Source organism: Protopterus annectens, chromosome 2.part1, assembly GCF_019279795.1.
Source record: "Protopterus annectens isolate FY-2018-M chromosome 2.part1, PAN1.0, whole genome shotgun sequence".
NCBI lineage: Eukaryota > Metazoa > Chordata > Ceratodontiformes > Protopteridae > Protopterus > Protopterus annectens.
The window spans coordinates 918,273,694-918,288,180 of record NC_056729.1 but is presented as its reverse complement, the minus strand read 5'-3'; positions in this window follow the sequence as shown (position 1 = coordinate 918,288,180).

The window sequence follows — 14,487 nt, the reverse complement described above, 5'->3', positions numbered from 1 at the left end:
TTTCCCTCTGTAGTTTGGCATGGTAATATGGTTTGGGTGATGGTTGTTGTTGGGCATGTTTTTGGGAGGTATCCTGTTTTTGGGCTGTGGCCTTTCTTTTTAGGGCCTTCTGACATCTGGGGCAAGAAAAGACTGAGGATATGACGTCGGTCATGCGCTTTTATACCCTGACGCTCTGATGTCAGTTCTGAGCGCCCATGACCGACGTCAGCCTAATACTTTGGTATTCGGGCCAACCGAGGACAGTGGACTACCCATAAGTAAGGACTGCAGCAATGTGGATCTTCGAACATCTACATTTATGGTAGGTACAAAACTGTACTTTTACAGTTTACTGTTAATTACCATCTTGACACAATAACTTTTCTTGATGTGTTAACAACAAGACAACCAGATGATACCCTAAGTACATAGGTCTTCAGGAAATATCCTGAATACAACACGGTCCTTCACGCATCCAGCTTTCATCCTCCACATATTGTTAAAAATATACCCAAATCGCAGTTCATACGTATGAGGCGCATCTGTTCCACAGAGGATACTTTTCAAGAACACAGATGTGATCTCACTAATAGATTTCATGTTAGGGGATATCCCATGGGACATGTTCTGCAGGCCAGCAATTGGGCAAACAACTTGTCGAGGCAGGATTTATTAACCTACAAACCTAGGGATCAGGGGACCACACAGCCGATCAGGTTCGTAACAACATATGCTAGGAACTCAGATGTACACATCAATAGTGTCCAGAGGAACTGGAATATTTTACAAAATTTACCAGAATTATCAGATATATTACCAGACTGATGTTTATTTTCATTCCGTAAAGGAAAAAGTCTGGCATCATGCTTTAACCATTACAAACACATACATAATGAAAGGAATGTACAGTTTTTACAAATGACTATGACTGGGGAACCTCTAGCTGAGTGTTTTCCCTGTGGTCATTGTAGTAACTGTGACAAAATTACCAAATTTAAAGAATTTACTAGCAGGAATTGTTCAAGGGTTTATGACATTCCATTCTTCACAAATTGCTTTAGTGAATGGCTTGTTTATCTGGCCACATGTACTTGTGGGTCTTTCTATGTTGGCCAAACATCTCGTCCATTGAGATTACGTGTTTCTGAACATGTGAGTAATATAAAAAACAAAAAAATAAATAATGCTTTGTACAAACATACTCTGAAACATCAAACTGCTAGATTCTCTTTTATTATGATTGATTTGGTCAAGGGTATTACATTTAATAAAACAGGATGGCACTCTATGTTAGATACCAAAGAAAAGAAATGGATTACAAAACTAGGTGCACTTTTTTCACCTGGGATAAATGAGCAATTTTGAAATGAACCAATTAGATTTGTTCATACTACTATTTAAATTGTAACATCAGTTTATTTCTGTTTGTCACTGAAGAAGGCTGTGCTTTTTGCCAGCCGAAACTGGTCTGATTTGATGTTATTATAAGGAAACTATCATTAAAGAATTTTATCGGATCCGCTTTATGGTTGCTGGCTTCGTTTTGCTGTTTGGGTACTTTTGTTTTTGGTGCCATGCAACATTCCCCACGCAGGAGGCTGTTTTGAGTGATGCATCTACATAAGACATACTTACGAGCTTCAGACTGCTGCCTTGCTGTTACCCAGAGGGACCTACATAAGTGGGTGAGAGATGCAATGTCAGTGGCCACACCTGTGGCACTGCTACAGGCTGGGTGCAGTACTAACATACATCAACTGTAAATTCACACAATACTACCACATCTGGACATATGTTTATCACTACAATGCCGTAACACAATATTTTGTATGACATCAGATATGCATGATCTATCTGTACCACTGCAGATATTTAAACAACAGTGGTCTACTGATGTGCCCTGTGTCCTTACTTGCATGCTCCTCGGCTGTTGTGTGGGTGATGCCCACATTCACAAATGGGTCCAGTGGTTGATGATGTTCAGGATGGTCAGATGCCACAAGGCTGGCCAGAAGCTCCTCCACACGTGTCAGGGGGGATGGATGGCATGCCCCCCATGGCAAGGTGATCCCCCAGACTGCGGCAGCATTCTGATGGGCATTGCAAAGCAGGTTGCTGCAATGATGCCAGACCTGCTCATAACTGTGGTTATACAGGCCGACATTATTGACCCTGTGGACGAGATTGTTCCACAGGGAGGTCTGCTCCTGTTGTTCTTGTGTTGTCCTGCCAAACAGGACCTGGTAGTGCAGTACCAGGTTGTTTATTATTACATCGTTCTCCTCTGCGGAATACACTGGCATCCGGATGTATGCCATCGTGCCTGAAAAACATGAGGATGGGAACAGGCCTGAGCGACTCACATGGCAAGGTTACTACAGTTCATAATACACATTTCTGTCACCCACCCCCACCATATTAGCTTCAACAGACTTTACACACAACTCGTTAGGTATAGCTACAGCTTAAGTACCATTTGGATAGATTGTGTAGTGTACCACACCTTCTGCTATGTGATTGTAACCATGTCCCCTGTGTGGACACTAACATTGCTGGCCTGTTACAGACTATTCACTTGCATACCATTGTCAGGGCCACTATGGTTACATATATGCCAGTCGTATGGGTGCTCTGAGATTGCTGCACATCTGACAGTCTGTGTTATAGGGGGGTTCTATGCATGCTGTTGGACATGTACCGGGATTGTGTAGACTATTACTACCAACATATGTACTATGACATTGAAGCAATAACATGTATATGTTCCATTGGCTAGCTGATCCACCTCTCCACACCCATCTGACCAGGACACTTGGCCACATCACATGTGTGTGCCAACCTGGGGCCTACTTGTGTACTGCTACAGCAATACCATCAGGTGGAACCACCCAGGGGATGTTGGCCCACCCCGCTCAGACACACACCAACAGGTTCCTGTCCCCTGAGCTCAGGTCTAGGGTCTGTTCCATAGCAGGCTCCACAGACACATGAGAGATGTGCTACATCCGTCTGAGGCATCCAGTACACATTCACATGGCCACCATGCTCCTCCTGCTCAGCCACCAGACCTGGCACCTTCAGGACGTGGACTGGTGTTGTGAGTGGCAGTTGGTGGGAGCTTTGTTCCCATTGTGCCCATGTTATGGACCATGTGGCGTCCACATCACAGAACACACACACACACACACACACACCATCCATGGTGTTTACCCACCACATGTGTCACATACCACCCCTGTACACTGTCCTCTATATCTACCAATCCTGACCACCTCCACGTGTGTATCTTCCATACTTCTCCATATTCCCATTGCATACTTCACAGGCGGGGGCATTGTGATGCTAGGATGGGACTAACATGTGACATACCCATCCATGGTGCACACACTGCCAGCTGTAGATATCAGTCTGTATTGCTATGTGTGCTGCTGCCTCGCACATAGCACACATCACTGTGGTAGTGATATAGGGGACATGTCTTTCCATACATATCTGTTTGTGTGTGTGTTTGTACAGATGTAGACATTTGCATATCAGTATTTATCTATATGTGTGTAGATATATGTGACTTCATATATATGCGCACATATATATGTCTACACATAGGTATATGTATATTTCTGGATATACATGCTGATATACATTTATCCTTAGATATTACATCTGTGGCATATGTACACATATGCATTCCTATATGTGGGGTACATTCAGACATCAGCTCCACAATCTCACGACACCTTCCTGCACAGCTGCACTGTTCTGCCTTTCTACAATACAGGCAGGTGCCACATATGGACATGGCCTGACATTGGTGGGGTATATGTGGGACCTGTTTGGAGGAAACTCTATCACATACCTATGGCATTTTGCCATGCTACATTGCAGATTTGCCTGGGTATCCTGCCAGTGGTGGTCTGTGGCTCCCACATGTTCATCATTCTGGCATTACTTCCACCACTGGCTATTGGCCATGTCATATGCATATTCCCCATTATACAACACACATTATGATGGCTTACATCCTGTCTGTCAGTGCTGACCTGCACAGTTAACAGCTATGGCCGTCTACCCACAGGGACAAACACTATTGCCCATAGCAGTTGTTCAGTTGACCATCATCACAACAACACCTGCTGGCACATATAACGCATTCCACATCATCTATCACAGTACTATGGACTAGGTACTACATTCTAATACATGTACATATACTTCACATATCTGTTGTGGGAAGTATGTAATACTGCCTGGCAGCTGCGTAGCTGGGTGCATTGTCAGCTGTAAATGTTCTTTGTGTTTTTTGATTCCTGTTTTCTTTTTTTTTTTCCTGCTTGCATTCTCTATCCTGTGACTGGATTGAGCTGTTTGGGGTAGATTACAGCCTGGCTTTAGTAGGTGATGCACTTGATCAGGTGATTCCCTCTGCACCAATCAGTGTCCTACACTTGCTAACTGCATGCAGCTTGCTGCGTAGTACTTCCAATTACCACTGTCATGGCAACCAGCTACTATAAATCACCACATCATGTGGGCGTGGTCCCTTTACCTTTCCTGTGTGATGGACATCCTTTTTGTGTGTGGGCATCAGTGTTACAGACAGCAGGTAGCAGTACCTCTTCCAGGGAAACTGGCATACTTAGGCCAGCAACATATTTGTAGGAGGTTCCAGAACTAAAGAAAGAGTATGAGTAAAGTTGTGTTATGCTTTGTATAGTACTGGTGTTACAGGATGTGTGTGTACATACTAGTTTACCTTGCAATGCAGTCTGTCTGCATAGCTCTCAACTGTGGGCCTAACCTGTTGGTGGCCAGAGGTGTGCCTATCATGTTTTGTCTGTCCACCACACAGGTCCTGTGTCAGATATGTCACTGGCAGTGTGTGTGTTGAATGCTATCGGTACATGGCTACATCCATTTATGTTTCTAACCACAATTCCCTGGCTGCGGGTAGGTTGTAGACTATCCTGTAACACCAGCAACTTGCTTAGTGTATGGTACCAGTTTCTCACATATGGGTCTGTGTTCCAGCCTCTGTCCTCCACCTACATACCAAGCTTTGCACATATGACATGCTGTCAGGGGCTGTTCTGTAGTGGGATGTGTGTATATCATACTGCCATTGCTGCCATCAGTCCATTAATGTTGTATATCCCACACATACAGTGGTGCTAGAGCCATATATGTGTGGGCTACACCAAAATAGTACATGTGTGCCCTTATGCACTCCAGAGGCCAGTGTATGTAGCAGTGGTATATGGACCTGTAGTATTGAGTCTGGGGGGTGCAGCATAACTGACCTAGGCTGTTACAAAATGTGGGGGAATCAGGGGTGAGCTGCCTTAAGCTATCTGCATGTACAGTACCATATACTTCACCTATATTGACATTACTCACATATATTGGGTTAATGCAGGCCTATTGCCTACTGCCATACAAGACTGTTCTGTTTGTCAGTGTGCTTGTGATGGTGTCCATTATGCCTTGCTATGTAACAGTTACATCCCATTTGACCAACTGAAGTCTTCAACACCTAGTGAATTTGTACAGAGTGTAGATGGAGGCAGCTGAACTATACACCTGTATTACATACTGTTGATTGTTTGATATCCTGTGGCCCTGTCTGTCTTTACTATTGTACAATATGAAGGCATTGGCCTGGACAGTGACAGTTGTGAACCTTTCCAGACTACTGTCTTAGTATCACTGTTTCACAGTTGCATTACTCTGTTTATATGGATGCCAGTGTCTGCACAGCTATATGACATAGGTTCATAGGTTGATACTAGGCTATCTGCCCTAGGGCATTTATAAGCCTAGCCAGAGTGTGTTTGGCTTTCACCACCCTTTTAGATTAGTTGACTGTGCTTCTGTATAGTAGGTCACAGCAGGTAGCCCTTTTAAAGTTAGTTTACTGTACCTCTGTCAAGCAGGGACACAGAAGAGATCCCAGGGGTAAACTTATGATCTCCCATCCACTCATCAAGATTTCTCTTGAAGAGGGTCAGTGAAGGGCTCTTCCTAACATGGATTGGGATTTTGTTCCAGAGTGAGGGGAGCCTCTGGGATATGAATCTGTCCCTCCAGCATGTCCTATTTATTTCTGTGCTGAGGTTCAAGTCCCTGGAGCGTGTAGCTCTAAGGGATTTGGATTTCCTGAGGTGAAGCATGTCCATCAATTCTGGGTTGGACATGGCTTTATACGTCAGACACAGATCGCCTCTGAGTAGGCAGTACGCAACTGAGTAGAGCTGGAGTTTCTTTAGCCGAACTGCATAGGGCATCTGTTTGAGCCCCTTGGTCCTCTTGGTGAGGTACTTTTGGGGTCTTTTCAGTTGTTGCAGGTGTCGGGTAAGGTACATCCCAAATGGGGCATTGTATTCAATTATGGGCCTGATAAGTGATGAGTAGAGGGGCACAATTACCTCTCTTGATCTAGATGTGAACCCTTTTGTGATAAGGTGGGCTATATAGAAGGTCTTTCTAACCACTTTGGCAATGTGATTGTCAAAGGAAATATATCTATCTACTTGGGAACCCAAGTCCCTAATTACTTCTTCCGTACTTAATGGATTATCATCTATGTGGTAATTTGTGGGCACTTTGTTTTTCCCAAAGGGGATGACTATGCACTTTTTGGCATTTAGCTTTAGGCCATGGCTCTGGCACCAGTTATCCGTCTCTGTGAGACCCTTTTGGAGGATGCTTGTGTCAGCCGGAGAGTCGATTACGGCACCCAGTTTGCAGTCATCTGTGAACTTGGTCAGCCATAGTCCACCCGTGTTAGCCTGTACCTCAGAGAAATATATACCGAACAAGAGAGGTCCCAGGGCTGAGCCTTGTGGGATGCCACTTGTAACTGGTTTAGAGTCTGACATGGCATCTGCTATTCTGACCATGTGGGTTCTATCCCTGAGCCAGTTTGCAACCCATCTTGTGACATAGGGGTTGATATTTAAGCTGGTGAGCTTATTTATGATGCCCGAGTGGGGTATTGTATCGAAGGCTTTTGCGAGGTCCAGGTAGGCTGTGTGGACTACCTTCCCTTCATCTATGGCTTTGGTAACTGTTTCAAAGAAGTTGACCAGGTTCATGAGACAAGATCTGCCCTTAACAAAGCCGAATTGGGTAGGATCCAGTGTCTGGAGGTTCCCAATGTCTTTGTTTATGATTTCCATGATGTTACGCTCCATAGCTTTGCAGACCAGGCTAGTCAGGCTTATAAGGCGATAGTTTCCGGGGTCTCTTGTGGCACCACCTTTGTGGAGTGGGACCACTGTTGCTGTATGCCATTCCTTGGGTACATATCCTGTAGTAAGGCTGAGACTGAACAGTGACTTTATATGAGGGTTTAGTTCTTCTTGGAGCTCGTGTAAGACGCAGCCCGGTCTGGTCCCATTGATGCTGTGTTTTTTGCTTTGGAGAGGGCAGCTCTCACCTGTGCATCTGTGATCTCAGGAAGGCTACACTCTGTTGGGATAGACATTTGCTCTTTTGGAGGGGGAAGGGGGGAGAGGTTTGCACTGAACCTTTCTGCCAGGATGTTGGCAATGTCTGTGGGTTCAGTGTATTTTTTGTCATTTTGCACTAACTCAGAGCATATCTGGGAGTTGCCTCCCAGGTTTCTGACATAACTAAAGAAGGCCTTGAGATTATCTTTAGTGTCTTGTGCAATTTTTCTTTCGACGCTGGCCTTAGATGATTTTATGATGGATCATAGTTTCTTGCTAGTACTGATCAGAGACGCCTTCACTTTTTGGGATTTTGCTCTATCATGTAGTAGCTTTCTCCTTCTGTTGTATAGCTTATTTATGGCCGGGGTCCAACAGACAAGTCTTCTGCCTTTGGAGGAGTGAGTCTTGGTTTTATTTGGGATAGCATGCTCCATGCATTCCTGTAGGTGTCCATAGAATGCTTTTGTAAAGGATTCTGTATTTTAGGCCATATTTTCCACTGGCCCAGGGGCTTTGAAGGATTCCACCTCGGTTTTGAGAAGTGTGAAGTTTGCTTTTGAGAAGTTCTTCACCGTGGTTTCCTTGGCTAGGGGTGGGGATGGAATATGGATGTCCGGTGAGATTAGTTTATGGTCTGATCTTACCAGTGAGGGGTATACCTCTGGTGTGGAACATAGAGACCCCATGTTGGTGATGACCAGATCCAATATGTTTTCCCCTCTTGTGGGAGTGGTGACCAGTTGTTCCATAGCATTTGAGTTTATAAATTCTAGGAACCGTTGGGCGAGGGTGTTTGGGCTTGAGTAGTTTTCCCAATCAATGTTTAGGTAGTTGAAGTCACCCAATATAATGGTGTTTGGAGAGACTTTCATATTCTCCAGTGTTCTCAGGAAAGCCGAGTGAGGTTCCTGTGTTTGGGAGGGTGGTCTGTAGCAGGCTACAAACTGAAAGGCAGTTTTGCCCACTGTTAGTTGCACATGAATGGTCTCCAATGCTTTGTGCAGTGTCACTAACCTGGAGGTGTGGGTATCTTTGATAAATATGGATACACCCCCTCCTTTTGTGGTTCGGTCCGAGTTTTGGGGCCGGAAAGCATGGTATGAAGTATAACCTGTTAGTGCTGGGGTGCTCTCGGGAGCCTTAAACCAGGTTTCTGTTACTGCACAGATATCGATATTCTCCATACTGAGGCAAATCTCGAGTGTGTGCATCTTGAGGTTTAGACTTCTGGCATTGAGCAGCATTACCCTTAGTTTTTTTTTCTTTGTGTTGTCTATGGAGGTGGGTTTGTCTTTTGAGCCATGCCTAAAAAAGGCACTATGGGGGAGGCAAGAGCCTTTGCCAGTATTCGAAAACCCAGGGGTGAAAGCCATCCCTAGCGAACCAATGTGGCTTGTCGAGCATGTCATCCCAGGCTGACAGACACTGGATCCCATTTGAATGACACCAATACTTTAGCCAATTGTTAAAATTGATCACTTTGTCTTTATACTGTGGCATCATTCTTGGTGAAGGTAAGATGCTACTCAAGGTCAGGGTTATACCGGCCTGGGCTACATGATCAAAGAGCTCCTCTATGTCTTTTTTCATGTAGTCCAGGGAGGTATGTCTCAGGTCATTCACACCAGCATGGGCAATGACGGAGTCATATTTGTACTTCCTTTGGAATGACCTGAGTGCTTGTGTTATGTGGCAGATCCTGGCACCCGACAGGCAGCTTACAGTGACCTTCTCCTTGTTCAGCCTGGTGAGTGGGACGTCAGTGTGTCTGACAATAGAGTCACCTATTACAAGTGCATTAGGTGTGTTGTTTAGCCTTAAGGGCTGTGACTGTGTGGCACACTGACTTTGTGAGCTATGTGCTACGTGGGTATTGTTTCGTGGTACGGGTTGCTCGGATGTCTGCTTTGGAGGTCTCTGCTGCTTAGGCAGATTTTTATTTAGAGCCTCCGAGTATGTTTTTGTGTGTTTATGTGTTTGGTTTGCTGATGCGATAGGTCTATGTGAGACTGGATTTGTGGTGTGTGTGGTTACCTTCTCCTCCTGACAGGCTGTGCCAGTACTAGGTTGAGAGAGCTTAGCCTCCAGTTTGGCTATATAGTTGCATCTCTCACATATATTTGAGCTTGCTGGGAGGAGGAGAGGGTGGTCTGTATACATAAGGCAGTTGTAACATTGCCTCAAGATTCCCAGATTCACCAGCTAGACTGGAGAGTAAACCCGAAACTGACCTTTGGACATGCCTGAATAATATAGGGAACTACTTATTGACTGATCAGAAAGAACCAATAGGGAGCAAGTGCTTAAAAGGAGTATAAGAGGATGTAGTGCTTAAGTTTATTAGTGTTTACATATGAAATTACTTATACGAGCAAGTGCAGGGCTTTAGAATGAAAATAGAGTGCTTATTTTGAGATTTAGAGCAGTTCTAAGGGAAAAAATGAAGAGCAGACTTTGTGTAGCTGGGAATAGTTTAAACCTGTTTAAGCAGCGCTGCCCGATGCTGCTCTGTGCGCAAGACCGTGCAAAAAAGAGAGTTGCAGGGTTTTAAGAGAGCGAGATCAAGGAGTTTGGAATTGACCCAAAATGGCCAATAAAACTACAGCTTCTAACAGTAACCACTCCTACAAGGACAGGCAGGCTGCTCAGTGTTAACCACTGCCACTGGTGAACACAGAGACTTCCCTTTAGCCCAAGCAAGCACTGGCCTCCAAGAAACTTACAAACAGTTCAGAACAGCAAATCTTTAACTGAACTTTCTTAAATTTCAGAAAGTGGGAAAACAGCAAGATTTTTTTTTGTTTTAGATTAAAGGTAGCAGAGATACACAAGTAGCAAAATAGTCAGAACAGTGCAATAAATGACCCTACACTTGAGTGCTAGGCCAGAGTCAGGTAAAATGCAATTTTAAGAAAACTGATTTTAAATTAAGTGCAACACAGGAAATGCAGTAAACAGGCTCTAGATGTGTTCTAAATACTGTTTCTAATACAGATATCAACTTTAGCAAGCCGGAAAATTCCGAAAAGTAGGCGGCAAAGCAGTAATTTTAAACTAAAAATCAGAAGAGAATACTTAAAATCTCAAAAGCAAGATTTTTTTTTTTTTTTAGTTTAAAGGTAGCAGAGATACACAAGTAGCAAAATAGTCAGAACAGTGCAATAAATGACATGGCATGTAGAACTGTAATAGTACACAAATAAAGGTTTTCCATTTCTGCAAACCTGTGTGTGGTATTTTTCCTATGGCCTCTCTGTGGGTATGTGTTGCAGGCGACAATTGTAATTGTATGGGTGGTCCATACAGTGTCCATTTGTTCAGGTGTGAACTTTTGGCATAGTGGCTGTTCCATATTGTGTGCACCTTTTACATATGTATCTTACTGTACATATCTCTATGTGTTTCTGTGTAGTCACACGTATATCTATATAAATATATATATATCTATATATATATATATATATATATATATATATATATATATATATATATATCTGTATCTACATATATGTGTCTGTGTATATGTATCCTGGGGGTGTTGATAACTTGCATATTTTACATTTGCTATGTGACCCACATTGTACTGCATGATATGTTATCAATACCAGCATGACATCATACAGGTGGGTTGTAGTACTGTTTACATGCTGTGCACATGTCATGTCAGGTCCTGCTTATGGGATCTGTACCAATTTAGTATATTGCAGGGCGGACATGTTTGGCTATGGTGGGGGGCATGCCTATTCGTAAATGATGTATATTGTTTGGGGCGTTTCAACCTCATTAACAGTGCATGTGGACATATTTGAATTTGTCAATCTACCATTGCTATCTACAGATGTGTGGCCATATATACATGTATATATATCTATGGATATTTATATATATATATATATATATATATATATATATATATATATATATATAGATATCTGCATCTATTGATATGTTGTATCTGTTTAGATATTACTATATTTACTCACACAAAATACATTTGCATGTTGGAATACATTCTCTGTACTGTTGAATGACTGGGTTGGTTGATATGTTTTGAATACATCAGGTTATGTAAATCTGACATGACTTAGTGATAAATCACTTTGCCTATGGTGTGTGAGGTTCTATGTTTGAGCCTAGCAGAGATTGTTTATTTTGTTGCTGGGCAGAACAAGGGCCGTTGGATACAGAGTGGTTAAGGCACGTTTAGTCAGTTGTTAGTGGGTTTGCATGGAGGTAAGCACTGCTAACCTGCTGTTACATCTGCTTACAGGGTGTTATCTTCAGATTTGCTTAACCAGTGTAGGCATTGCTTACCACTGCACAAATGGGCTTAAGGCCGCTTACTAGTGCTTACATATGCTTACTATTGCTTATTTGTGCTTAAACCTGCTTACTAGTGCCTTATTCAGTCTGACACTGATACTTCACATGTGCATTTCTTGCAGTACTCCAGTTCATATATATAGGTTATTTAATGGGGTTTGCAACAAAACTATTGGTTATAACATGCTTGCCATGTAAAATAGACTGTGCTACACTGGGACTCGCACCAGGAATACTTGTTCATTAGGCGGATGTTCTGCCCACTACAGTATTACTGTGCTGATTCATTTGCATATATCTTCCATAATGTCATACCCGTGGTTCCTTCCCCCACCCCCCAAGCTCCACATACACAGCAACCATCCATTCTCCAGTTGCTAGCCCAGCCATACCACAGCTCCACACATTGCCTCTCTCCACGTCTTGGTACTCATCCGGTATACTGTCTCAACCCAAGCCTCTTCAGGCTCTTCATCCGTTTAGTCCATGTACATACGAGCCTTGCTTTGTTCATCTTCCAAGACACGTATAAACATCATTGTGACTCACAATTTTTAGTTTGTCCCACCAGGGACGGACCTGTTTTTGTGTCAAGATTAGACTTAGCTGGTCTACACTTTTTCTCCCACTGGTAGCATCCTGCCAGGGGTTTGAGAAGCAGCCTCATTGCCCAGGTTTGACATTCTGAGCATGAAGCACGCCCATACACCCACTCGACGTGCACCATTTTTTATTATTCTCTTAAGTATTATGCAAGACTACTGTTCTCACAGTATTATTGGACAGGCACTGTTGTTATGATACACATAGGCTGTTCAAAGTACTGTATTTGAGCAATGTACAAATGGTTGCTCGTATTAATCTACATAATTACATACATTTCCTATACTGTTGAATGACTGTGCTAGATGATATGTTTGTGATAATAGCAGCTGTATGTGTATCTGCCATGGCTTACTGGTAACTCACTTTGACTATAGTGTGCAGGGTCTGGGGTTTGCAGCTTGGGAGTGCAAATTATTTTGTTGCTGGGCAGGATGAGAGCTGTTGAATACAGAGTGACTAAGGCACTTTTAAGCAATTGTAAGTGTGTTTGCACTAGTTTGCACGAGGGTAAGCAATGCTAACCTCCGGTTACTGCTTCTTACACTCAGTTAGCTTCTACATGGCTTAACCAGTGTAGGCATTGCTTACTGCTGCGCAAACAGGCTTAAACCCGCTTACTGCTGCTTAAAAGTGCTTACTCCCAATTACCCCTGCGCTAATTTATGTATTTATTTTACATTTGTTGACCAGGAAAATCAAACTGGATGCCTGTCCATTTTCAGCGGAGACCCGGGGGGAAAAGCTCCACAGTAAAAATTAGCTAATCATTACAGGTTATACAGAGGTGTTCACATTCATAGAGAGTAACAGACTTAAGATAGCTAAGTAACATATTATTCATGCTTAGTTTAAGTTAAGATATAGGTATTATACATGCTTAGTTCAAGTTTACATGTCAGGTATGATGGTTGACAAAGGTCAGTTTAAGAAGAAGTTAGATTCACGTTTAACAGTTTTGGATAAGATATGCGCAAGTATTCAGGTTAAGATTTAGTTATTACATACTTGTATGGTAGAGTAGAAGAGGATAGTGAAGGAGTACGTAGGTAGGTAGGTAGGTAGGTAGAGGGGGAGACATTGTAACTGTATATTAGATAGTGGGAATAATTGGTAGGGGAGCAATAGGGAAGGTTTAAAGGATGTTGGGATATGTATGCGAGGCAGGAAAAAGAGGTGCTAGTTTCAGTAGTTGATGTAGGGGTATAGAGTGTAAGGTGGGGGGGAGGATTTAGCCAGGTGGTGAGCATGTGCAGATCCAAGTGTGCTTGAGGTGTTCCTTCAAGTGTTTTTTAAATGTGTCCTTTGATACAGCTGAGGTAATAGATGTGGGTAGGGAGTTCCAGATTTTGCCAATATAGATGGGGAAGAGGGTGTCACCTAATTTTAACTTTAAACTTTAAAAGACAAGAAAACGGGGTTGGTAAGTAAGTGGTGAAAAAGGGGCACAAAGAGGGAAAGACAGTAGGGGAAATAGCCAGGGATGTGCAGGAAGGTTGAAGGGAAGGTCCACAGCTGGCCATTTCTTCTACAGCACCAGCTGTGCATATACACTGAATTTGGAGGTAGATTTGGGCACTCAAACCCCTGGGTGGGGGTGAGGACAACAATAATAAGTTGTGATGCCAAGTAGAATGGATTACATGCCTACAGTAGGGAGCTGCAACCATGTGTTATTTGGTGTTATTTAGTGGGTTTTGCAACGACAGAATTGGTTATAACATGCTTTGCCATCTAAAATCGACTGTGCTGCAGTGGGATTCGTACCAGGAATGCCTGCTCGTTAGGTGACTGCTCTGCCCAATTCACACTATTGCTTACATCCACGATGTGGTCCGATTTGAACTGCTCCATCCAACACCTGCACTCCTCGACCCAAAATTTCATACTCATTATTCGCACCTGCTCCTCCTCCACAGCACTCATCCTTTCTCTGGGTGGAGGTTGGGACTAACCACACCACTGCACACTGCCCACTCTCCACTTCTCGGGATCCAACATGTAGGTTGTCTTGACCCATGGGTCATCAGGCTTTCCCAACCTTGTATGAATCTGTGTAATGACAGAAATCCAAATACCCCAAGAATTTTTGGGTTGTCCCACAAGGGACGTTCTTGTCTTTGTTTCT